This window comes from Callospermophilus lateralis, chromosome 18, assembly GCF_048772815.1.
Source record: "Callospermophilus lateralis isolate mCalLat2 chromosome 18, mCalLat2.hap1, whole genome shotgun sequence".
In the NCBI taxonomy this organism is placed as follows: domain Eukaryota; kingdom Metazoa; phylum Chordata; class Mammalia; order Rodentia; family Sciuridae; genus Callospermophilus; species Callospermophilus lateralis.
The window spans coordinates 63,190,853-63,217,240 of NC_135322.1; the positions used below are offsets into that span (position 1 = coordinate 63,190,853).

Sequence of the window (26,388 nt, forward strand, 5' to 3'; positions counted from 1 at the left end):
CGCGGGGTCAGCGCGCCGCACGCGCACTTCCGGCCGCGCCGCTCGGACGTCGGGGCGGCTCGCGGGGCGCCGGAGCTCGGGGCCCTCTGCGGCCAGGGCCTGGGATCGGCGACTGCTCGAGGAAGATGGCCCTGTGGCCCAGGACCCTTCGCTGGAGCGCGGGGTCCCCCGAACCGAGCCCCGGAGAGGAAGGACGGGCTACGGGTGCCGCAGGGTCCAAGCCGCGCCGTCCGGCGGCAGGTGCGGCGCGGGGCCGAGGACCGCGAGCGGAAGCGACCTCGCCCTGCCGGAGCCCCTCTGCTGCGGGCTTCCGGGTGCGGACGAGCGCAGCCCGCGGGTTCCCGGTGCGTGTGCTGCTGGCTCTGCGGACGGTAGCGGGTGTCTGGCAGCGCTCGTGCCCGCGGCACGTCGTGGGCTGCAAGAAGGCGACGGCGGCCGCCCAGGGGCCCGTCACACCGTCTGCTAGCCGCGCCCTCGCTCCCTGCAGCTCCCTCCAGCCAGATCCTGAAAGTGGGAGGTGCATGAAGGCCTTGTACCAAGTCCCAGCTAGGCCTCGCGTTGTGAGGTCGCCCCCTGCACGTCGTGTGGTCGGTGCCCCGCACTCACGCGGCTCTGGGCTTGCTCTCTCCTAGTGTCGCCAGTCCGCTCTTTTTCTTCTGAAAGGGCGATTGTCTTTTTTTTTATTTCTATTATTTCTTAGTTGTAATTGGGCACAATACCTTTATTTTATTTGTTTATTTTTATGTGGTGCATTGTCTTTTGATAGCACCGAAGACTGCACGCCTCCGCTGTAATTGGGGTATAATTGCACAGAGCAATATTAAGAGCTTTGTGTGTGTACCCCGGGGCGCTGTGCCACTGAGCCACACCCTAGCCCTTCTGTAACAGGGTGCACTTGGTGCTTTGACTAGATCCCTTGTCGCTTTGAAACATACATGGTTTTTTTTTTTTTTTCCTTTTTTTCCAAAATTCTTCCCCCTGACCTTCTCTTCCCTGATCTCCTTTTCCCTAACCTCCTTCCTGATCTTTTCCTCTCTGATCTTTTACCTAAACTTTACCCTGATCATCTCCTCTCCGATCTTCTTTTCTCTAAACTTCTCCTTTCTGATCTCTCCTCCCTAATCTCATTTTCTCTGGATCATTTCTATAAAACCCCCCTGTTCCTGCAGATGGGCAGGATCACAGTCTTAGGGACAGGAGTCCCCTGTGTTTCTCCTTTGCTAGCAAAGCAATAAACCTGCTTTTTCCTTTTTCTCAAGACCTTTTCTTTGTTATTAGGTTGGTGTCCAGGACCAGGATCACACTTTGGGTTATAAAGCAACTAACACTGAGTAGTGGGTTGTAAGTTGGTGAAAAATAAGTGCAGCTAGAGGGTCTGTTTGGGTTTTTCCTGGTAACAGTCTCATCTTGGGCAAACATTCTGCCTCTGGTTTTCAGCAGCAGGGTCTTGTGACAGGTCTGTTGACGAGAGCACAAGAAGCCCTGCCCCGTGGCACATGGCTGTAATCCAGCAGCTCAATGAGACCCTGGGGAGGATTTGGAGATGTGGCTCAATACCTGGCACCAAAAAGAAAACAAAAAGAGCACCACACAAATTCAAGGCCAGCCTCAGCAATTTAGTGAGGCCCTGTCTCAAAATTTTGGGAAGAAAAGCCAGGCACTGAGGTGCACACCTGTGATCCCAGCATCTTAGGAGGCTGAGACAAGGAGGATCAGAAGTGCAAAGCCAGCCTCAGCAACTTAGTGAGACCCTTTTTTCTAAAAATTTTTAAAAGGGATGGGGGTGTGACTCAGTGGTCACGCACTCCTGAGTTCAATCCACAGTACGAATATATATATGGAAAAGGGCTGTTGGCATGGTATCATGTAGCTCAGTGCTAGAGCACTTGCCTAGCATGCAAGAGGCCCTGGGTTCCAGCACCCCTCCCCACACACACACAAACATGTTAAGGACGGCAAGTTGGCAAAACAGTTCACCTGTTGCCAAGGATTCCTGTCTCTCAGCCTTGCTAGTGTTTCTGCCAGTCATTTCCCCTCTGAAAGCCTCAGCTTTTTAAAAACCTCTAGGAGATTAGACTTGATTTCTAAGGTCTCTTCCTGTTTTAAGATTATGGCTCAACCCCGGTTGTGCCTCTCCCTGATTTCACTGACTGCCTGAGACAGACAACCTCCGAGCACTGCTGGTGCCGGCAGGACAGAGAGCCTCCCTGCTCCAGGTAGGTACCTGTTCACTCCTCAGCCTGCAGAAGCTGGGCCCACAGAGCACTTCCCAGGAAGCAGCCAGTTAGAGGCTCTGTTCAGGTAGAAGGAAAGTGGACTGCCTCAGAGTCAGAGTGAATGACATGCAAAGCACAGTCGATGGCAAAGATAAACATGTTGGCTGTACCAGATGCAGTGGCGAAGGCTATAATTGCCCTCACGAGGCTGAGGCAGGAGGGTTGCAATTTGAAGCCAGCCTGGGCAACTCCGTGAGACCTTTTGTCAATTTTTTTTTTTTTTTTAATTTAAAACGGATAGGTGTAGCTCAGTAGCCTTGGTTCAATCCCCAGCAATTAAAAAAAAAAGCCGGTTGTACCCTATATTCGGAAGGCATACCAATTAGTCACTTGTAAATTCACTTGGCTCTTTGCAAAGCAAGTTAGCAACGCAGATCACCAAAATTAAGTGTGCATGCCCTTTGACCCAGCAGTTTCTCACTGAGAACCTGAGCACCTCCAGTGGCCTGTGGGCAGAAACAAAGATTAGTGGCACTGTTGTCCTCATGCAGGGAATACCTAGAGCAGCTGTAGAAAAGAGGTACTTTTATGAATTGATACGTAGGATCTTTAAAGTTGTTAAAAAGTGGAGTTGAGGGATATGTATGCTCATGTATATAATATAAATGGAATATTAGCCATGGCCCCTTTTCTTGCTGGGGGAACCGTCTGGGGATTGAACTTGGGGTCTTTGGCATGCATGTGCCCTGCCACTGAGCTACACCCCTGCCCAACCCAATTTAAATACATGATAATATAATTAAATAAGAATAATCAGCAAGATACGGTATCAAATGATGCAGTGTGCACTTTCCTTAGTCATCAAGGAAATGCCAACTCAAACCACAACAAGCTCCGAGCCCCATACCCACAGACAGCTAACATAGGGGCACCGGTGTTTGCTGCAGGGGACACATGGGTGAGCGCCACCTGCCTTGGGTGGCACAGGCATGCCTGCTAAACACTGAACACACACCTGCACTCACCAGAAGGCCCTGGTGGCGGTGTTCACACAGACTGGTCATAACACCCCAACCTGAAGTGACCTCAGCGCTCACCGACTAGAGAACAGGTGACCTGTGGTCTACTCCTGCACACGCACGGCCTGGAGGATGATGTCTAAGCAACACTCAGTCGGAGGTGTGAGATGCCAAAGGCACCTGCCATAGGCTCCTGTCGCAGAAACAGGCAGCGCTGTCCCTGTGTGGGCAGGGCAGGGCAGGGCTCTCCCACCTCTCGGCCAGGGTGCTGGCTGTGAGGCGTCCGCAGCAGGACACCCCCCCACCGCGGGCTCCAACTTCAGGCAGGAGTGGGGTTTGTGGTGGTGAATTTGTCAGTGGCCAGAGGACGACTCCATCCCCCAGAGTCGGCAAGGCCCAGGAGGTCTAAACCATCGTGGTGTGATGGTTCCTGGATTCTTGGCACTGGCCACCTCGCCTGGCCTGTGGGTGGAGCCTGGCCAAGAGTGGACAGTCACTGAATGCAGGATGGGGCGTGGGTGTCTGCCTCCCTCCCTGCCTGGCTCCCAACACGTTTCGCCCCATTACCCTTCACTCTTCCTCCCAGGGGAGCTCTGCTGGTCCCTTCACAGCTGCCCCCAGTGCCCATAAAAGCAGGCCCTTGGTAAGCATGCAGGGTGGCGGTGCGAGCTCACAAACAGGCCGGGAGAGGTCCATGCAGGGAGGTAGCGAGCAGGGAGCTGGCGAGCCAGGCTTCAGCCCCGTCTGTCCTGTCCTCAGAGGCACTGCATCCTCGCCTCCCTGTGGACCAGGTGTGCACCTGGGGCAGCTGAGGGACAGGTAAGCCTGGCGCCACCTGCCTGGCTCTGCCTCCTTGGCTGGCCACGCCCCTGCTGCCCTAGCGCTGCACCCAGTTGCCTCCCTTGCCCTCGACAGGGTCCCCCAAAGTCAGTTTCCCACCCCATCCACTGAGCCTCCCAGCAGCGAGCCCTGAAGTCACCCCGGTGGCCTCTTCTGGTCTCCTGCGCCCTGAAACTCCTTGATATCTCCAGCAGTTACTGAATGCGCAGGTGCTGCGGGCACGAGCGGTGTTGAGCTGGCGTCACCCACACAAGCAAAATGACAGACTTGCTCGTCCCTACAGAGGAAAGATACCACGCGCTGGGATGGCGGCCAGAGGCACCTGACCTGGTCAGGAAGTAGACCTGGTCAGGAGTAGACCACAGGTCACCTGTTCTCTAGTCGGTGAGCGTTGAGGTCACTTCAGGTTGGGGTGTTATGACCTCTAGGAAGGGTGTGGGGGTTAAGTGTGGGGTGGCAGAAGAAAGGGGTTCGGGCAAAGGGGCAGGTGGGGAGGCCTGAGGTGAGAAGGTGCGGGAGCTGTTGGAAGTCCTGTGTGGGGTCAGCATGTGGAGGGCAAAGGGCAGTGGTGAGGCCTGGCCAAGGAGCTTGGACAGGGCCTAGTGATGGACCTCTGGCCTTATCTGCGGGTGGGAGGGAGGCTGCTGGAGGATCTGACCGCACTTGCAGGCTGAAAAGGACCAAGGATGGAGAGAGGGAAGGTCAAGGTGATGGGGTTAGTGCCGTGTTCCGCAGGGTACGCGCTCCCTGGGAACTGTGCAAGGGAGAACACGCGACCACCTTCACGGCTGGGTAAGGAGACCCCACCAGCAGGGAATCGGGCACTGCTGGCCTCCTGGTGCTCTCTGACACACAGGAGCCACCAGGAGAGCCCAGCAGAGACACTAGGCACAGCCAGCTGTGCTCCCAGTAAAAGTGAGAGGGATTTAGGACAAGGAGAGAGAAATGCGGAATCTTACGGGAGATGGAGAAAACACAGTTGCAAAACTTGGCCCTCATAAAATGAGGGAAATACACAAGCGCAGGAAAATTGTGTGGCTCCACCTGGCTTCACCTCCAGTCCAGCCCCTGGTACAGCCCTTCTATAAAGGTCAGACCCCCAGCCTGAGTCAGGGCTCCTCACTCTCCAGACGCTCTCCCTTGAACGCATATCGGCCTTCCCAAATAAACCTCTGTGTCTGCCGTTGTGTGGCTGGTGCTGAATTCTTCTCCATCGCGAATGCCAAGAACCCTGCTGGTCCTAACTGAGTTCTCCCGCCTCTGGGAACTCCTAGGACCCTTCTCTGGAGACATCTTCTCCTGTGACAAAAGGAGGAGAAAGCCTGGGGAACTACCCAGAGCACTGGGATTCTGGAGCAGGAGGGGACCGAGCCAGGAACGCCCTCCCAGAGCCCTAGTAGGAACCAGCCCTGCTGACACCTCAATTCTGGAACCTGACCCCCAGAGCTGCGAGATAATACATTTGTGTTTTTGTGAGCCACTAAGTTGATGGTGGTCATTTAGAAAGCAGGGGAGAGAGAAAGATAGGCCTGTGGCTGGGCGGAAACAACTGATAGTAAGTCGCACCCGCTGCTGCATCTTGTGTAACTGCCTATTTGGACTTATCCTCTATTTGAGGTTTTGGGGTTTTGTTGTTTGTGTTCTTCCTGGTACTGGGGATTGAACCCAGGGGCACTCGAACCCTGAGCCACATCCCCAGCCCTTTTTATTTTGAGATAGGGTCTTGCTAGTTGCTGAGGCTGGCTTTGAACTTTCAATCCTCCTGCCTCAGCCTCCTGAGCTGGTGGGGTGACAGGCGTGCACCACCACGCCTAGCATCACATTCTCTCTTAAAAAACTAACTTGAAGTTGTGTGTGATGGCACGTGCCTATAATCCCACCTACTCTGGAGCCTAAGGCAGGAGAATCAAAAGTTTATGACTAGCTTGATAGGCTGGAGTTGTGGCTCAGCAATAGAGCGCTCGCCTGGCACGTGCAAGGCCCTGGTTTGGATCCTCAGCACTACATAAAAATAAAGGTATTGTTGTTCAACTACAACTAAAAAATATATATAAAAAAAGACTAGCTTGAGCAATTTAAAAAGACCCTGTCACAAAAAATAAACAGGGCTGAGGATGTAGCTCAGTGGTACAGTACACCCAGATTCGACCCCCTATATCATAAAAGATCCATAAATTAATAATAATATCAACTCAAATGGAGTTTTTGTCACTTATAACTGAAAAAATGTTGATAAATTACACCTTTGGGTCCAGAAACAGTGTCCACCATACTTCCTTAGCTATATATTTCACACCAGGAAACAAGGTCAACTGGCCATAATGTGGTCTTTGTCCTTGGTGCGTTCTCTTTGGAGAGGTCACAGGTACATCTCCATGACTTGTCTATCCTGAATATTTATTTCCCAGGCCTGATGTGGAGTTTGCTGGTAGTCTGTGGTTTGCAAATTCTCTTCCTCTTTTTTGAAATGGCTATATTCATATGCTTCTGTCCAGCTTTCTGGCAAGGTCAGAAGACCTTTGATGAAGGGGCAGAGAGCTGCACGAGTCCTTTGAGGAGAAATGATGTCCCCCCAAATAGAATCTGACCTCAATGAACTCACACTTTTTCAGTGAGAGCACTGGTATTGCCCAGATCAAATCAGGACTGTCCAGTCAGTGTGCAGTGCCCACTCAAAGGGGTGTCCCTCTAGCCACTGCAGGAGTCCCCATTCCCACAAGTTCCCCAACACGGCACTTGTATTCTGCCACACACAGGCAGAGCCCGATGGAGACCACGTATGCCACTTCTCTGTAGTGTCCACTTGAGGGAATGGAAGGCTACCTTCCCTTCCTGAGTTCACACCAAGCTTGGGCACCCTGAGATTCAGCTTCTTCCCCAGTGGCCATGCCCAGCTCCTCAGGCAAACCAGGAGGAACCGGAACAGTTTCCGTCTGAAGGTCCCCAACCCCGTGGGACTGCAGTTCCCAACGCTGTCGTTCCCTTAAACTTTTCCAAGCAAGTCCAGTCAACAGGCCATCTGTCCAGGACCAGCCTGGGGCATGGGCTGGCCCTGCATCACCAGCACACTGTCCTCTTTTCCCTTGAGTGGCAGAACTCTGGGTCCCCAGCATGACTCCCGCCTTGGTCTAACATTCAGCCCCACTGCTGACCAGCCACTTCAGCAGAGCCCCACAGACCTGTCACTTTGGTGCAGCCCGGTGGCCCAGGGAGTGTCTTCAGAAACCGGAGGGCCAGGGCCAGGGCCAGGGCCAACTCCGCGGAGTCAGAAGCTCCACTCTGCTGGGTGCCGGAGCCAAGTTCGACAGACCCCAGCGTAGGGGTGTCCGTCTCTCCGCTCCCTTCTAGAGCTAAGGGCTTCCGCGGGAGGCAGCTCGGGTTTTCGTCTGTCTCTCTGGAGAGGTGGAACAAACTCATCGTGTTCCTGGAAAGATCCTGAACTGGGGATCCCAGGGCATCCACGTCTTTAAGACACCGGCTTTCGGGGTACACGCAAGCCGGCCTCGGGCTGCGCTCAGCACCCCGCCTCACCATCCAGAGACCCGTCCACAACTGCAGCGACCCCTGCTTCTGCGGCAACTCCGGCTCTGGGAGACCCCCGCTCTAGAGCGACCCCCGCCCTGCAGAGACCCTGACTCTGCAGCGACCTCGGCTCTGGGGAGACCCCGGCTGTGCAGAGACCCCCCCACTGTGGTGCGACCCCAGCTCTGCGGAGACCCCGACTCTGGGGCGACCCCCTGTGCAGAGACCCCGGCTCTGGGGCGACCCCGCTCTGCAGCGACCCCCGGCTCTGGGGCGACCCCGGCTCTGCGGCGACCCCCGGCTCTGGTGCTGTGCAGAGACGCCGGTTCTGGGGCGACCCGGGCTCTGCGGTGCAGGGAAGGTGCGGCCGCCGGGCCAGGGACACCGGGTCAGCACCGGGCCAGCACCGCGGCCCCGGCTCCTCGCGGGGCTCCTCCTCCAGCCCCGCGGCCAGGTAACTGCTCTTGCGCGGCGGGGAGCCCCGAGCCAGGACCGCGGAAGAGCCGCGCACCGGGCGGACCCCGCAGGCCGCGCCGCCGTCCCGTGACGCCACGGCGGGGGCGGGGCTCCGCGCCTGCGCAGACGGGCGGGGCGGTCCTGCTGACTGACAGCTCTCCGCGGAGCCTCGGAAGGACCCGGCTGCAAGCGCTCGGCGCAGTCGTCGCAGCCGCCGACCGGACGGCGCCCGCCTGCAGCCCGGTCCTCTGCCTGCCGGCCGCCCGCCACGGTGAGAGGGCCGAGGGTCGCCTGCGGGTTCGCAAGGGGGTGGCCCGGGAGTGATGGGGGAGCTGCGTGCACGGGACGGGATCTTTGGAGACGCGGGTTCTGCCAGGGGTGACAGATGGCAGCGCGGCGGGTTGGCGGGACGAGGTGCTCCGCGGGGCGACAAGGACGTGGGTCTCCCCTGGTTGGCAAGGGTTTGGGTGACGACTGGGCGACAAAGGCTGGGACCTCCGCGAGGTGACAGGTCGAGGTTCTCAGAGTGACAACGAGGGGGTCTCCGCGGGAGAGCAGGGTGGGGGCAGGTGTGGAGAAGGGTCCGTGGTTGCCAAGGGCATGGGTCCTCGAGGGCCGGGGTCTCGACGGGGTTCTGGCTTGCAGGAGGCAGGGTACTAGGGCAAGGGGGTTGATGGCAGGAGGGGCTGCCCCTTGGCTGAGGTCAGCAGATGCTGTGGCTCCGCGGCTTTGGGGTGGAACTGGGGTGTGGACGCCGGGGAAAACAAGAAACCCAGACTCCTGGAAGGACCTGCTGGGAGAGTGGCGAGGACCTCGGCGCAGGGCTGTGGGTCAAGTTTGCCTGAGTGGTGGGTTTGAGGGTGCGGCCTGGTGCTCCGGGCTGGCAGGCGGGGTGGAGGAAAAGCGTTCCCTGACCCAGGGGCTGTCCCGGTCAGCGCTCCCCTCTGCTCCTGAGGTCCCTGAGCATAACGGTTTATGGAGGGCACAGCAATGTGGCTGTGGCTCTGGGAGCTCCTTGAGACAGCTGGCTCAGGGAGCGGAGCCAGTGTCCAGGTGTTGGACTTCCTGGAACTGGTGCCTGCCCCCCTGTACTGGCTTCATGTTTCCCTAGGTTGTGGGTAGACTGGACGTGGGAAGATCAAAAGGGGAAGAGGAAGAGGCTTTGTAGTGGCCAGCTCCTCTTCCTCTCTGGGTCAGTGCCGGGCATGAGTGCCAACCTGCAGATTGAGCAGGGACTCACCTCTGAGCTGGCACAGGGGAGGTGCCCACCACGGAACCGTCCCTGAGGTGAGTCAGTGTTAGAGGCAAGCTGACAGTGTCCAGACCCAGGCCGCCCGCCTGGCCAAGATCCAGCCCCCAGCCTGATGCTCCTGTTTCTGATTCTTCTGACTGGAGACGGCCTCTGCCCTAGACCTGAGGCAGGATGGCCAAAATGCTTGACCCTGAGCCAAGGGGCCGAGGCGGAGTGAGCGGAGTGAGCGGAGTGCCTTCCGTCGGCACCAGTGGAGGAGTCCCCCTGCTCTGCAGCTCTCCCCTCCAGCTGCCTGGGATTCTGTCTCCACTTTGTTCAGAAATAGCGCTGTGGATGCCTTTGAAGCGCAGGGCAGCGGGCTGTGGAGATCAGCTTGCTGAAAAAGTTGACTCATGAGATTTTCTTTTCCCATTAGAGATGAAGGTGGCTTAGGACTCAGGCACAGGGAGTCATTGGTTGGTGATGGGCAGATTATCTCTAGCCTCTGTGTGGCTGTCCTGGGTTTCTGGTGGTTGTCTGTCGATGGTTTGTGTCCGTCTTGCTATTGGACACTCTCACACCTCAAGGCAACCAGAAGCCACCCACGATGGGGATAGATCACTGGCCTTGGGAGTCTGCTGGAGCGTCCCACATGTGAGGAGTCTGCAAACAGCAGATGTGCCGCTCTCTTTATGACCAGGCTTTGGATCTCCAAAGGTAGGTCATTTGATGGCAGCTCCGGGTGAAGGGGGCTTCTTTAGGCTCTCGGAGAGGTTCAGGTGGGCGAGTCATGCCGGTGCCTGCCTCCTAGTTCCTTCTCCCTCCACCCCCGCCTCCTTTCACAAAAGGAAAATGATGGGTTCAAAGGAATATCAAAAGCCGTGTTAAAATCTCACCCAGCAGCGGGAAGGAACTGCACAGAGATGAGGGAAGTCCCCGCCCATAGCAGCCCTCCCTTCCAAAGCACTCCAGAGCTCCCGATCCATCTTTCGAGCCTGGGGACGTGGGGCTCCCATACCACTGAGGGAGCTGGGGCTGGCGTGCCCAGAGCTGCTCAGCTGGTGCAGGCAGAGCACGGTGTCAATCCCAGCCGCCAGGGCTGGGCGAGGCAGCCGCCTCCAGGGGTGCAGGTGGAGCTGGTATCTGGGGGAATGGGCCTCCAGCCAGACACCCCGTCTCCCCCAAAGGCCTGGGGCAGAGCGCCCTCCCCAGCGCACCCCAAGCTGGCCAGCGCAGCTGCACTGTCAACCCAGATTTGTTTATGATGGTTGAGAAACGGGGCAGGACGTGGCTTTGCTCAAGTGCCTGGGTTTCCAAAGGGCCCGGGTGTCTTCAGATGTGTGGGGCAAGAGCGAGACCACTCCAGGGAAACCTGCCCTGGTGGCTTTCCTGTCCCCTCCCGGAAGACAAGGGCTGTGGGGAGGAGTGCCGTGTTTGTTGACACAGTGTTCTGTACGTGGCATGGTTGGGGCAGGTGGCACTTCTTTTTTTCCCCTTTAAAGACAAGCTGTTCTCCTGAGGAAGAGAGGCTTCCGTCCCATTTTCCAGACCTGCGTGGCACAGGACTCCTGGGGAGGGGGCCTGACCATGCCTGGGCAGGTCAGGGTACAAGGCAGCACTAAAAGCGGGGCCACCTGGGGCCACACGGGTGAAGTGTAGGTCTGGACCCGAGAGGGTCCACCTGCTGCCTGATCAGGATGCCGTGTTCTCTGGTGACAGTCCTTTGTGAGGGACCCGGGGGAAACCAGGATACTCGCTGCCCTTCACTCCAGTGCTAAACCTGTGCTAATGAGCCCGGAGGGTCTTGGGGGCTGTCGTTGACAAGGTCCAAGGACCAGAGGACAGACATCATAGTTAGAAAGCTTTCAGCTTCTGGACCTCCATCGCCTGCCCCATTCCGTCTCTCCCTGAAGCTTCTCAGTTCCCTTGTGGAGAAGTTCACACCTGTTCCCATGGTCTGCCAGGTGAACTACAGGTCCTGGCCAGCCTCACCTGCTTTTCCAGCTCAGCAGGTACTACTCTCACTCACAAAGGTCCCACCTTCTTTTGGGGCCTCTAGCATACCCAGCTCACTCTGCCACAGGGCCTTTGCATTGGCTCTCTCCGCCATCAGATTTGCCCATGACCACCTCCTTGTCATTCAGGTCTGCTTCAATATTACATCCTCAGCCTGACCTTCTCTAAACAATCAAATGATGTCCCTTTTTCCTCTGGTCCCTAGCCCACTTGCTCTGTTATATTGCATTGTTTTATTTTCTTCAAAACTATATCAGAAATGACCTTGTTTTTTAGAGAATGCTTCTGACATCTCTTCCATGTTCGCTGCTGCCCCAGCTCTTCCTGTTGGTGCAGCACAAATGCAGACAGTGCCTGGCTTACAGCAGGTGCTCGGGGAGGACTCCCGAGGGCAGGAGAGACAGCCAGGCGTCTTCATGGTGGAAGGCAGTGGACAGTAGTTGGTTTTCTCTTACCAGAGGCAGTGGAGCGGCGCCCGACCACTGGGCAGAACAGGGGCGGGAGGTGGTAGGGAACCAGTGACCCTAGGGCTCCACTTTCTTGGGCACAAGAACAAAGTACCGCAAACTGGGGCTCAAGACAGCACGCTCTCTTCCCCCCCGTTTCTGGAACCCAGAAGCCCCCAATCAAGGGTGGCTGACCGGTTCCTTCTGGGGTCTCAGAGGGAGACCACCACCTCTCCAGGTTCTGGTGGTCGCCGGTGACCCCCGCTGCGTCTCGGCGTGTAGCCCCGTCACTCAGACTCTGCCTCAGGTCACAGGGCCACAGGCTCCCTGCTCTGTCCCTACATCTCTCCCCCCTGTGCCTCGGTCTCTTCCTGGACGCAGCTCCGCCTGCCCCTGGCCCCTCCTCCTGGCCTCATACCCGCAGAGGCCCTGGTTCCAAATAAGTTCCGCACAGGCTCTGGGGCTGGAATTTCAGTGTATCTTTTTGTGGGGACACAATTCTCCCCGTGATACCTTCCAACTTCAAGACCAAGTGACATTTTAAAAGGAAAATGTGGCAGAGGTCAGGGTTATTTTTAGGGGTAATTACTGGCTATTTTTACGGGGAGCATCAATGAGCCTCTCGGCTTTCGAGGTGAGGGACTGTAGGTACATGGGCACATGCTCCCCGAGAGGAGAGCAGGGCCCAACGTTCCAGTGACCTGGCCCAGGGCACCAGGCCAGCAGATGGCAGGGTGACTGTCGAGCCCCCGGACGAGTCTCCTTGCTCTCAGATTTTAACACCCCTGGCCTCTACCCTACTGATGGGAGGCTGGTCTCCACAGGGACAAGGGTTCCTTCCGGAGCTTTTGGCTTGATGCTGTCCGGCTCATGGAGGGGCAGCAGCTCCTGGCCTTCAGCAAGAGAGGAGGGACCCAGCCTTGGGCTGCCCGTCAGGAGGGGCCGCGCTGTCCCGTGCAGTGGGCAGGTCTATTGCAGGGGAGCTGGTTCTGGGCTCCGGGGTGTCTCCAGTCCAGGTGGGAGTGAGCCCTGCAGGAGGGCAGGCGGCTGCTCTCGTGGGAGCAGGTGGCGGGCAGAGCTGGTGGCGGGCACACCGGCCCACAGTGACGGGCATCTGGGCCCTCACGCCCCTTGCGTTCCGAGCACCGCCTCGCTGGCACCCCCTCTCGCTGGCATCTCACCTCTCCTGCTGAGATCTGTTGGTGCTGTTGGACTCGGGGGTCCTGCAGCTGCAGCCAGGTTCAGGGGACATGAAGAGGGGCAGGGCCGCCCCTGCCTCTCCTTCCCCGTCTAGAGAGCCCAGGCTCCCTGAGCGCCCTTATGGATCACCTCTGCGCCCTCCCGCCAAGCCCTTCCTTCCTCCTCTTTCAAAAGGAAAAAGCCCTCTCTGCAGTTCCCCGCAGACTGGTTTGTCCCCAGGAGTCCACTGACCAGGTCCCTGCTCAGCTTTACAGGGGGAGAGGGTGCGGAGGAGATGCCCCCAGGGGGCACAGGGGTCGGTGTGGGGACAGTGCTTCCGGTCAGGTGGTCTCCAGAGCTGTTCTCCTTATACTTCACGTGGTGGGACGTGGACCGAGGACCCAAAGGAAAGCAGCGGGAGAGGAGGTGGCTCTCTGTCCCGAGGGTCCTGGCCCTGGCACGTGTCTATTGGGTCTGCTGCGCCGAGCCCAGCCACCTGCTCCCTGGTCGCACACTCGGGGCCCCTGTGCTGGCGCGATGAGAAGCTGGGCAGGGTGAGGTGGGGCTCGTCCCTGTCACCACACAGACCCAGGCCAACCATCCCCGGGCCCTGCTTCTTCCCTGTCCTGTCTGCTTTGATCCCTGCCCAGGCTGAGTGCCTCGGAGGGCCCCTGAGTGCCAGCTTGTCCCCAGTGTCCTCAGCCGTCCCCTCTGAGAGCGACACCCTGCTGTGGGGTCCTCTGCCCACCTTGCCCTCCTGGCCTGTGGCCTGATTGGGTGGAGAACCGGCACCCTCTGGCCTCGGGGCCCTGGACGGGGCAGCGCCCCCCTTTCCGTCCTTTGTGTCGTCCTTTCTTCCCGCAGCCTGTCCGGGTGCTCTGTGCAGCATCCCGCACCTGTTCCAAGCGGACCCTTCAGTTTTTGGTAACTTGACCGAGTGGCCGACCATCATCGAAGTCTAATTTTAGAACACTTCCATCACCCTAAAAACGAAACCCCTCTGCGTTGGCTCCTCTCCCCTCCCCCAGCCTTGGCAACCGCTAATCTGCTTCCTGTCTCTAGGGATTTGTGGGGTCTGAACTTTTCATATAAAGGCATCGAACAGTACGTGGCCCTTGGTGACCGTGGTCATGGACGGCCGTCCCAGCCCCTGCTCCTGCTGCTGGTGGGTGTTTGGGTCCTGAGGGAGTGTGATGCCTTCCGCACCTCGGCCTCCTGGCTCCCCCTGCCCTGCAGACCACCTCTGGCTGGGGGCTGGACAAGGAGGGGGGCACCGCTGGGCGTCCTGTGGACGCCACGGCCGAGCTTGTTTGCATTGCATCCTTCCTTCCACTGACATCTGTCTGTCCCAGGCCCAAACCTGGGGCGGGTTGTGCCGCTGGCTGGGCCCCCCAGCTCTGGGACCTCCCACCTTGCTCACCCTCTACAGCTTGGTGGCCAGGGAGGAGCCTGCGTGGAGCAGAGCAGCTCATGCTCAGGGCTGTCTGCGCCCCTGGAAGCCTCCACCTGCCCCATGTGGGAGGTGGCGGCCAGGCCTGTGCCCTGCAGGAGTGAGTTCCAGCAGAGGAAGGAGAGGGGGGTTCCTCCTGGCTGCTGACCCCACTGGGGCCCTGAGCAGCTCTTCAGCAACGTCCTTCCCGCCCAGGTGTGTTCTGGCCTTTGTGTCCTCGCCAAGTGTGACTCAGAGCCAGTGACTCACAGCCACCAAGTGGCCAATGAGCTGGGGCAAGTGAGGAACTGGAGACAGGAGCGAGCGGGGGATGGAACATGCCAGAGCCCGAGCTCCAGGGGCTGCTGTCACACTGACGGGCCAGGGAGGGTGGGGTGGGCCCAGGACGCCAGGGAGCAAAACCCAGCCTGGAGGAGACTGCTGACCGCCCAGCAGAGCAGAGGCCCCACCCTGGAGGTAGCGCAGCTGAGCAGGGGGAGGAGGAGGGACGAGGCCAGCCGGGCAGACCAGGTTTGTAATGGAACAAAGGAAACGAACCAGTCCATAGAGGAAGGGGAGAGTCAGGTGGCCACCTCCTCACCTCAGGGTCACATCGGAATCCCAGGCCCAGCGTGATAAGCAGGACTTCGCTGTCCCCTCCTGGGGGCTGAGGCGTCCACGGCACCATCGCGACTCCGTGAGAGCTGAGGTCCCAGGCGCGTCTGCCGTGGGCAGCAAGCAGCAGCCTCTCCGCTGCCACCTCCTACCTCTCCAGGGAGCCTGCATGGGAGCTGGGGCCCAGGGCTGCGGGTCCCGGGTCCCGGTGCTGCTGCCCAATGGGGTCCTGCCTCTCTTCTCACTGCTGTGAAGTCCACTCCATGCACACACGGCCAGGGGCAGCTGCTTCCTAGGATCAAAGGCAGATCATGGCATTCTCCAGATTCAACCCTAACCCTCTTCCCAAGTCCTTTCCTTGGCCTCCAGAACCAGGCCTCAAAGCCCCTGCCCAGCTCCCTCCCTCAGCCTGGCGCAGCAGGAGCCAATGCTCTGGTCCCAGGGTGGCCAGACTCCTGCCAAGGCCCGTGTCCACTTCATGGCTTCTGAGGGCCGCAGCTCTGGGCCTCGGTGGAAGAGCCCTCTCAGGATGGAGGAGCACCTGCCCACCCAGCGTAGCCCAGCCCCGTCCAGCAGAATCTCCAGTGGGTCGTGTATAAGCTGTGACCATCCAGCAACCTCATGAAGACAGTGAGGGAAACAGATGATGTTTGTTACTAGTTTTTGTTATTTTGTTTTTGGTGCTGGGATTGAACACAGGGTGTTTTACCTCTGAGCCACACCCCTGCCCTTTTTGTTTTTATTTTGAGACAGGGTCTCACTGAGTTGCTTAGGGTCTCGCTGCGTTGCCCAGGCTGGCCTTGAACTTGCCATCCTCCTGCCTTAGTCTACTGAGTCTCTGGGGTTACAGGTGTGCACCCCTGCACCAGCTTGTTAATAGACTTTATCTAACCAGTGAATCTAAAATATCTCATTTCCACTCACAGTCGGCATCAGCATTATCAAGAAGACATTTTACGTTCTCTTTTCATTTAAAGCCTGAACTCCCATGTGGTCCGCACATCCCTGTCTGAGCCTCGTTCCACAGGTTCACGGCCATGTGTGGCCAGCGGCCAGCCTAGTGGGGGGCTCAGCTCTGATCCGTTAGATACTCCTGTTGTATTCAGAGCTGTGCGCTGTGATTTCTGTTGACGCCTTTGCTCTCTGACTAGAGGGTAGGCTCCCTGAGGCCAGGCTTCTGCCTGTCGTGTGGTGGGGGCGTTTCTGCAGTGCTGTAAGAGCAGGTGGAGGCTCTTGAATGGCTAAAGGAATGGCCCATGGAGCCCATTCCTCGCAGGGCGGCTGAGCAGACCCACGCGGAGCCTGCTCTCACCCTGCAGTTCAACACACAAGCTCCCTTGGCACCAAACACACTGTTTCCTGTGGAGACTTTCATCAGAGGTCCCTGTGCTCTGCTGGCCTAACCCGCGGTGACCTCAGGACTACAGGAGGGGTCTGCAGCAGGAGCAGCTGGAGGATGAGACTCTGGAGTTGCTGCCGCTCGGGGTTTAGGTAGAGCAGGGATTTCCAGGTGGGGGCAATGTCTGGGGACATGTGGTCGTCACAGCTGGGAGGTGCTCCTGCCAGTGGTGGGTAAGGCCAGAGGTTCCCCTAGGACCCCTGCCATGCACAGGGGAGCCACCCCAGGGAGCACTCAGCCCACGGTTGGCAGCAAGAAGCACGTTGGTGGCTCCGTGTGCTCATATTGGCCGCCGGCTCAGAGGTGCCTTTGGAAACATCAGGAAGGTCATTAGTGCCCAGCAGTTTGGAGCTCCTCGCAGGCCCCAGCTCTCCACCCACCTTTCGGGGTTAGATCCTCCTGCCTTGTGTTTCTTGTCCTGGAAGGACACGCTGAACGGGAGCTGCCTCCAGGCATGCCCTGGGCACCTTGGACTAGCCTTCGGCTGAGGGGGTCTCCAAGGGGGGGTCCGGAGCTGTCCCGGGAGCCCCTGTACCTGACATGGCCCTGAGGGCTCTTCAGCTGCCTTGGAAGCCAAGCCAGCCCTCCAGCAGGACCCTCCTGGCCTGCAGAGTCTGCCCACCCCCACCCCGGCTCCCAGGAGCAGGAGTCCCTCCGCCTAGCGGCACTGAGGTGCAGAACTGCGTTTTCATAATTGTCCCACGGGAAGGCCCAGAATGACAGGACGGAGAAGCGGCTGAATATGCTCCAGTGTTCAGGTGCCGGGGACATTTCCAAATGCAAAAGTGGGCTACAGTTCTCCGCCCCCCTCCGCTGCATCTCCGCCTGAATCTTCTCAGGGGGACTTCCGGGTCTGGAATAGCTTCCCTGCCTGCCCGTCACACTCAGGCTCCGCTCAGTTGCCCCGAAGAACCATCTCGTGCCATGTGCCATGTGCCCAGGCGGTGGTGGGGGGGAACGGGACCAGTCTCTGTGCTCCTGTGGCCTGTGCTCCCAGGTGTGTGCTCGGCACGTTGCTGACGTGTGGAACCTGTCACCCTCTGCACCCCTTTGGAACCCGTCACCCTCTGCACCCCTTTGGAACCCGTCACCCTCTGCACCCCTTTGGAAGCGAGGGGCCTCATGTCGCTCGTCTTGGCTTCCCCGGGACTCGTGGCAGTTCCTGGGACCCAGCAGGGCTTAATCACCAGTTGTCAAATCATCCGAAGTCTACAGGGTGATACCTTGTATCCTGTCTGTCCCCCATGCTGCCCTGCCAAGAAGAAAGGGAGTGTGAGTGGCAGGGAGGTGACAGCTGTCTTCATCAGCCCCGGGGGGTGCAGTCCCAGGCTGTGCAAGCACAAATGACAAGCCAGTCCAGGGCAAGAGCTGGCCTGCCTTTGCCTGCTGGGCACAAGGGGGGCGGAAGGTGGGGACGCTGGCAGTCGCTGCTGTGACTGTGGGCTGACTTCACCTGCCCCTCACTGTCCTGTGGCTCAGTGTCCCTCTTGAGTCTGTGTCCAGCCTGTCCTTTCCCCGGCTCCCTGTCCCTCTCACCTGCCCCCCGGCCCCCTGCCCCATTCTCAGAAGCCTGAAGACTCAGCTGGCCTGCCAGTGTCCCCTGGAGTGGGAAGCAGACTCTCCAATGCTTTGGAGGAAATGCCAGTTTCCCAAGTCAGCAGCTGCCTGGCTCCTCTCCAAACAGGAGCCTGCAGATGGCCTTTTCCCTGGGCGTTGGTGCAGGGCAGTTAGCTCGCCCAGTGCACGGCCCCTGTAGAGGGTCTGGAGTGCCGCAGGCAGCCCGTGTCCCACAGTGGAAAACCAGGGCAGCAACATAAGGAGAAACAGCTTATTGAGAACTCAGTTTTAGAAGTTCTGGTCCAGGGCTGGGCCACCCTCAGGCAAGGGCAGCGCGTCATGGGTGTGGGAACGGTCCCATCTCAGGCCTGAGCACAGAGGGGACAAGCAGGGTCACTCCTGCGGAGGACCTTCTGTTAGCCCCAGCTTTTGAAGGTCCACGGCCACTCCCAGTGGTGCCATCCTGGGGACAGAGCCTTTAACGTGAGCCCTTGGGGGACACTCAGGGTACACCCAAAGCCTGGCTTCACCTGTACCCCAACAGCAGATGGGGGAAGGCACACTGCACACCATGTGCTGCAGGCTGTGACGTCGGGCTCTGCGTGGCTTCATCTGGACTCGGTCTTGCCCTGCCCCCGTAGTGGACTGTCCACCTTTCTAAGCCTGAGATGTCTTCATCCAGAGAATGGGGGTGGTAACAGACTTAGCCCTACGTTCCTGGGGATTTAAGTCAGGTTGCCAGGCATTAGCTTGGCGCCTGGCAGTGGGGGGCAATTGCTATTCAGTTGGTCATCACGGGGAATCCTAGCAGTGCGCCATCCGAGAAGCACAGCCCTGGGGGCTTCCTCACTCCGGGCTCTGTCTCCAGGGCGCTGGGGGCCAGGGCTCACAGCCGCGCCCAGGGGTGTACCAGCGGTCGCACGGTCGCAGAGAAGAGGTGGCAGGGCCTTCTTTGACTTGTCTGAAAATGCCCATCTTGTACTCAGAGGAGTTTTTACAGAAAGGATTTAGAAAAATGTGACTGAACATAACTTCCGTAATGAGTAGCATCAAAATCTTGAAGATATTTAATACAAAAGGGCTCATCTCATCTCAGCACTCTGGTGCTGCTGACCTGCAGCCCAGGAGCCACGGCCAGTAGCCAGCAGAGGGCCTTCTCCCTCAAGCAGTCCCTCCCCCCTCCCTCTCCCTCTCCCTCTTCCCTCCCTCTCCCTCTCCCTCCCCCCTCCCTCTCTCTCTCCCCCTCTCCCTCCCACCCCCCCACCTTCTCCCTCCCTCTCCCTCTCTTTCCCTCTCCTCCCCCTCCCACCCCTCCCTCTCTCTCTCTCCCCCTCTCCCTCCCACCCCCCTCCTTCTCCCTCCCTCTCCCTCTCTTTCCCTCTCCTCCCCCTCCCACCCCTCCCTCTCTCTCTCCCCCTCTCCCTCCCACCCCCTCCTTCTCCCTCCCTCTCCCTCTCTTTCCCTCTCCTCCCCCTCCCACCCCTCCCTCTCTCTCTCTCCCCCTCTCCCTCCCACCCCCCTCCTTCTCCCTCCCTCTCCCTCTCTTTCCCTCTCCTCCCCCTCCCACCCCCTCCCTCTCTCTCCTCCCCCTCCCACCCCCTCCCTCTCTCTCCTCCCCCTCCCACCCCCTCCCTCTCTCTCCTCCCCTCCCACCCCCTCCCTCTCTCCCTCTCCCTCCATCTCCCCCTCCCCCTCCCTCCCTCTCCCTCTCTCTTTCTCTGTCACTCTCTGATCTCTGGAAGAACCCAGCAGGGACAGTCTGATCAGAGGCTCCTGGTGGGATGACTCCTCCATGTGTTTTAGGGCCTGCTGTGTCCCCAAAGCCTGTCTGATGTGCTGCATTAAAGCTGAGTCTGGGGAGGATCCTAGGAGGACCCCCCATTCTGCAGCAAATGAGGCCACAGAGGGAAACGGGGCAGATCGCTCCAGGAGAAAGGACAAGATGGGGCCCAGAGGTGGCAGGGGCCAGGTCCTGGCGTCCCTGTGGCGGAACCCCGCCTCCTGCATGGCCCTCCTGGGCCCAGCCCTGTGCAGAGAGGTCTGGTCCAGCTGCGGCTGAGCCAGGCTCTGTGACTCCTCCCTGCAGAGTGGCAGACTGCTCCCTACCCGCCAGGCACTCTCTTCCTGTCCTGTGCCCACGCCCAGGGGTGACCCAGACACCTTTAGACAAACTTTTCCTGCTCCTGAGAACCTGAGTAGTTGGGGAAGGAAGCCTTTGTCAGCCAGACCTCACGAGTTCTCTGTGGCCTGGGCTCTATCCCCGTGAAGGCCTTGGGCCAGGGCGTTGGTTCTTTGGGAGGGGAGGGAGGGAGGGGCTGGTGCAGGGCGGGAAGGGGAGGCCCAGGGCCACAGCATTCAGGGTGGTGACTCAGAAGCCAGGCTCCTCCCAGTGGCCCTGAGGCCTGGCCACATTTTCTTTCTCCAGGTGGGGAGTGAAACCACCCCTGGCCTCCTGCAGAGGGTGACCGTCCCCACCTCCTTGTGTCAGTGGTCCGTGGCCATGGGTGGCTGCTGGACCTTCCTGGGGTTGACAGTGGGCTGGCTCTGTATCTGGCGTGGCCTCCAGCCCATGGCTGAGCGCCCAGTGTGCAGGGCACGTGAAGGCTCTGCTCAGGTGCACCCAGAGTGGCAGCCACCTGAGGAGAGCCAGAAGGGCTGTGGCAGGTGGCAGTCATCGTATGGCATCTGGAGTCAGGTGGGGAGGCACCCAGGACAGGACTGCTGGCTCTCCTGTGCAGGGAGCAGCCGGCATCTGCCCAGGCCACTTGAGCGGCTCGCTTCCGCATCTCTTCTCTCCTCTGACCTCCTCACCGGGCAGCGGCACCCTGCGCCCGGGGCACCCTCCGCACATGGCACCCTCCACACGTGACACCCTCTGCATGTGGCACCCCCACCAGGCCCAGGCTCCCCCACATGGCTGTCCTCTCAACTGCTCCTTACCCTGCGCAGTTTAGGACTAAGAGGCCCCTGGGGTACAGAGCACCCTCCTGAGACATGGAAGGTGAGAAGGCCCGGCCCCAGCATACCTCCACACCCTGCCCTGGCAGGGGCCTTGGAGCTCAGCCAGCGAGCCCACTCCGCCTCCTGCGTCCCCCGGGCCCCCATGGGCCCCCCTGTGTTTCAGGGTCCTCACAGGCACTGCAACTGCGGGAGTTCCTGCAGAGGAGGGCGGCCAGCTGTGGGCGGGAGTGGCGCTGGGGCTGGCAGAGCTGGGGTGACTCATCCCCTTCTCGGCAGGAAGAGCTGGGAGGAAGGGATGCAGCTCTAGGACCCACACTGGGCCAGGTCCTGGTGAGTGCTGCAGCCATGCAGCCGAGGAGGCTGGGGTCCCAGGGTCCCTTTTCCTAGGTAAGGGACTACTGCGTTAATTCACAGTAAAATTGGCCCTTTTTTTTTTTTTTAAGATACTGGGAAATCAGGGCTGGGGATGTGGCTCAAGCGGTAGCGTGCTCGCCTGGCATGCGTGCGGCCCGGGTTCGATCCTCAGCACCACATACAAAGCAAAGATGTTGTGTCCGCCGATAACTAAAAAATAAATATTAAAATTCTCTCTCTCTCTCCCTCTCTCACTCTCTCAAAAAAAAAAAAAAAAAGATACTGGGAAATCACCTGGGGTGCTCAGCACTGTGCTACCTCCCCCTCCTCTTTTGTTGTGGGGCAGGGTCTCACTTCGTCACCCAGGCTGGCTTCAAGCTTGCCATCCTCCCGCGTTGGCCTCCTGGGTTGCTGGAATTATAAGCATGAGCTACCAACCACACCCAGAAAATCTGACCTGTTTTGCCGCACATTTCAAAATGTGCAGCTTCGTGTCATCACTACCACATTAGGACACCGTTTTGTCACCCCAAAGCTCCCTGGGGCCCTCCCATCTTCTCCACACCTCCCTGTGGCCAACCCCTGGCAGGGCTTCTCTCCGTCTTTGGAGAAGGTCCTAGAGATGCAATTGTGGCCCCTTGGGCCTCTGAGAAGGATTTCTCTGCCTGCGTGACTCGCCTGAGGCTGACCTGGGCTGCAGAGGAGCCCCTGGCTGAGCAGGCAGGAGCCTGGCCCCCCAGGTGGGCCGCCTGCCCCCTGGGCCTGATTCCAGTGTCTGCTGGTTGTGGAGAACTGCGACAAACCTTGGGCGGTCGCAGGGTTTTAGAGAAGTAAGTTTTCCTTTCCTTGGACAGATGCCCGGGAGGGGGCTGCTGGGCAAGGTCCCCTTCCTGGCCCCACGTATCATTGTGAGAAGCTCCGGGCCTCTGGGAAGAATTCCAAGGAAGGTGAGGCGAGGTCCACCCTCCAGGAGATGGAGGGGGTCCTTCCAGAGGGTCCGGCAGGGGGTGAGAGGGAGAGCTGCACCCCCTGCAGCCAGGGCCCTGGTCCAGGCTGGTGGGGAGGGGCGCTCCCGGGACTTCCTCCTGGGCCTTGGGGCTGTCTGGTTTCCAAGTGTGGAGCTCTGTTGTTTCCGCTGGGAGTGAAGCTGCCACGTGGGTTCTCTGTGGCCCCTCTTCCTCTCCCCTCCCGCCCGGGCTCCTCAGGATTCCTTGAGCAGGCCTCTGCGTTTCCTCTGAGGATAGCTGTAGGGTTTTCGTTGGTTTGTTTCAGTTGCTCGGGCCGCGTGCCTGCTGGCCAGCGCTCTACCGCTGAGTCACATCCTGGCCCTCTTTAATTTTTATTTCGAGGCCGGGTCTTACTAAGCTGCTGAGGCTGGCCTCCCACTTGCCCTCCTCCTGCCTCAGCCTTGCCAGTCCCCGTAGAGACACGGGCACCGCGCCTGGCCTTGTCGAGCTTCTGCTTTACGTATGGTGCGTGTGCGTGTCGAGGGATCGCGGCGTACACACAATCTGTATCTAACCCCGGGAAGTGGGATGTGCAGACCGACCACGTGGTTCCCGTTATGTGGTAGTTCTCACTTGTACCGCTGTATTCACTAAAGACCTCTGGAGCCTGTACTGTAATCTTTGTTTCCGAGTACTGGGGGTATCTGAAAGACCTCAGGAGGAGACGCACTCTCCTGCTACTGGCCAGGCTTCCTGGTTGGGTGTCCCTCCTCCTTCCTCCGTGTTCTGGGCCTCCTGGTGTCAGGTCCCCTCTGTCTGAGGAGGTTGGTAAATTGGGAGCAGGCCCTCTGCCTGTCGTTACCCTCAGGCTTCTCCGTGGCTGCCAAGCTTGCTGGGTGCCCCTGGATTCCAGGAGTTCCTCTGCGTGATTTCCCGGGGGTCCAGCGAGCTGCTTGCGTCTGCAGGTTCAGCCCTTTGCCACGTTCGGAGGTTTGGCCGCCCGTCTTTCCTTCCTCTGGCTCTTCCTGTCCTCCTCCTGCCCCCACCGTCCCCAGGTCGGTTCCCTTGAACCCTTTCCCCTCGCCGTCCAGGTTGGGTCTGTTTGTGCCTCTCGGTGCCCGTGACTCTGCTCTGTCCACTTCGTCTGGCCCTTGAGCGTAGCCAATAGGTCTTTAAATTTCCATTTCTGTGTTTCCAGTTCTAAAGTTTCCACTTTGTTTTCTTTGGTCTTCATTTTCCTTCCTGAGACTGAGCTTCCCCTTGGCCTCAGGAGTGTCCCTGATGTCCTTGCCGGCTGGGCAGGGCTGTGCCGTCCTGGCTGGAGATGTCCCGCCCAGCCGTTCCCTGGCCCTTCTGCTGTGGAGTGGGGTGACCCGACGTCCTGAGTGGAGTGAGGGGCCACGGCCTTGCCGAGCCCCTGGGGAGTGTCGGCACCCTGCAGCCCGACAGTTTGGGGTCAGGTTCTGAGTCCTCCTGGCCTCCCGTGAGCCTCCAACTCTACTGTGTCCCAGCCCTTTGCCTGGCTGGTCCCATGGCCCCGTGAGCCACTCGACAGCTGTTCTGCAACCGGGTGGTGACCACTCCTGGCCTTCAGGACCCAGAGCCCCCCAGGGGGACGCATGTCACTCCGCCAGGGGCTCCCGTGACCTTGTGGGCAGCTGTCCTGAGCCTACCCTTGCCGTGTTCTCCCACAGTGTCCCCATCCTGGGTGGGCCCATCCGACCCCCTGTGGATGCCGTGATTTCTTCCTATTCCTACGTCCCTCTGGTGAAGTCTGACCATGGATCAGGCTCACTAGGACATAAATGGCAGTAGCAAAAGGGACCTTTGTGACAGCACACTGCAGTGGAACCACCAGTGTCACTACTGCCTCACTTGGGGCCATTTAAGTAACACCAGTGCCCACTCATACCATCCCAGCTACTCAAGGGGCAGAGGCAGGAGGATTGCAAGTTTGAGGCCAACCTGGACAACTTAGCAAGATCCTGTCTCAAAATCAAAAAGGGCCAATGATAAATCTCAGGAGTAGAGCACCTCTGGGTTAAACCCTAGTACCACACACACACACACACACACACACACACACACACACACACACAAGACCAGGTTCCCTTGTGCACAAGCCCCATGCCCGACACTACTCGGTGACTACCAGTGGGGTAGCATACACAGGGTAGATACGCTGCAGCTCTTGGGCAGGATAGAATGGGGCAGCCTGAGACTTTACTGCACTACTCAGAAGGGCATTAAGAACTGCTTATTTCTGAAAATCTCTGTGTAGTGTTTTCAGACCCCAGATGACTGTGGGTAACTAGCAGAACCGGACAGGAGGACGGCTCACTTCCCTTCCCCAGGAGGTGGGGCTCCTCACACAGGGCTCTGCTTTCACTGTGCCTGAGGACAGGGAGAGAAACGGGGGTTTCCACCATCTTGACCACTGAGGCTTCAACTGGAAAGGAGGGTTCCTGCCCTCAGGGTCTTGGGTCCCTGCTCACAGGCCCCGCTGTGTGCTGGAATCACCTGGGTCTGAGGCACAGAGAGCAGGAGAGAGAGGACTAAAGGGACCCCCGGGGGCCAGGCCCACTGCATGAGAACCAGGCGGCCAGGTCCCGCTCCTCAAGCCAAGCCCGGGGCTCTCTGGCCACAATGCTGCTGCGTTTGGCTCCCGGGCTCTCCTTGGTCCAGGCTGGGGACACTCGGGGGTGAATGGCAGACTCCTGTCACTCTGGTAGTAGAGCACTCTCTGGTTCTCTCCCTCACCTGCTACGATGGCTCTGCCTGTTCTGCCCAGGTGCTGAAGTCACTTGGAGAGGTGAGACCGGGCAGGTGGGACTGACTCACAGGAGGACACCAGCTTCAGAGGCCTCAGAGAGTCAGGGTTAGACCAAGAAATGAGGAAGTCAGGATGTATCTGGCCCAGGAAAACTGCGGTTTGTGTGGGGAAAGAGGAAACGGTGGGTGGTTAGGCAAGTGCTGGCATGAGTCCCGACAGGCAGAGCCACCGGGATCTCTGGAGCCCTTGTCCTCGAGACTGTCCCTCCGTACAGAGTGGAAGGGGTCCTCAGCCCCTGCTTGGACTCTCAAGTTGGAGCAAATAAGTTTGTAGCCAAAGGAGGTTCATTCCTCTCCACCAGGAACACAGGTGCGACACCCCCAATCAGAAAGTTGGAAATGCAAAATACTCCCAAATCTGAAACCAACACGGTGTCCAACTGGAAGACCCTCACCTGACCTGGGCCCGCGGCAGGACACAGGCACGCTGCGTGCATTGTGCACGGGGACTTTCCTCTGTGACTTTAAGGCTCTTGTGGAAAATCAGTGGACGTTGTGTTCACACTGGGTCCACCCCAGGCCGTCTCCAGGTCGAGGAGTAGGTGCCCGTACTCCAAGACCAGAGGGACAGAACACTCCAGGTCTATAAGGAACGCTCAGGCCGTATTAGAAAGGGCAAGGTGGAGACGGGGACAAAGATTTTTCTGAGAATGGTCTTTAATCGAGGAGTGTTGGTGTCCGCGGTCACCTGCGTGCACGGCCTCCTGCTGCAGAGTCCGAGCTGGGGGGTAAAGGAGTGAGCGCGTTAGAAAGTGCGCGTGCATGTGCGTGTGCAAAGCTATTGTGGATGGATGGATGGATGAATGAATGGCTCTGACTGGGCTGAGACCCTCTGAAGGAGGTGGCTCTTGGTACTGCCCACCCTCACCTCCATCTACCTGTGGGCAGAGCAACGATGCCCTGGGAAGTGGCCACTTGCCAGAGTGCCTGGCCCCTTGACTCTGGTCCTGAGTGTCCCCAGATGCCGAATAAGCAAGGCATTTGGAGTCCCTGTGGCTCTCTGGTCACTGACAAGGTCTTCCTTGGTTGGTTCTGGCCTTAGGGTGACTGTGTAGGAAGGCAGGTGGGACTGCCACGCGGTGGCCTGGATCCTCTTCCCTCAGTGGTAACCACAGGAACGGGATCATCTCACATCTCGGTTTTCAGTTTTCCCTTCATTCTTATTTAACATAGAAGTTTTTCGGATGTCACTTTGTCACTATCGTTCTTTCATATTTCAGTGAAGTACCAGAATTAATGTGGCGAAGTTTAGTGTCTTCTTGTTGCACATTTAGGCTGTTTTGGTTTTTGCTGTTATAAATCCTGGCGTGTTGAGGTGCCGGGGGCCGCCTGGGTCATCGCCATGGGATGGGACAAGCAGGTAGGCTTC

The 26,388-nt window shown here is 58.7% G+C and overlaps 1 protein-coding gene across 2 annotated transcripts in view; it reads left to right on the forward strand.

Annotated features, from left to right (window-relative positions):
* The first annotated feature begins 8,228 nt into the window (after window positions 1–8,228).
* Window positions 8,229–26,388, forward strand: part of Kiaa0513 (KIAA0513 ortholog) — a 51,284-nt gene continuing 33,124 nt past the window's right edge. For both annotated transcript variants that reach the window (XM_077105827.1, XM_077105828.1), the window contains exon 1: window positions 8,229–8,324. The gene's annotated coding sequence lies outside the window, so the exon portion shown is untranslated. The remainder of the gene's footprint in view (window positions 8,325–26,388) is intronic.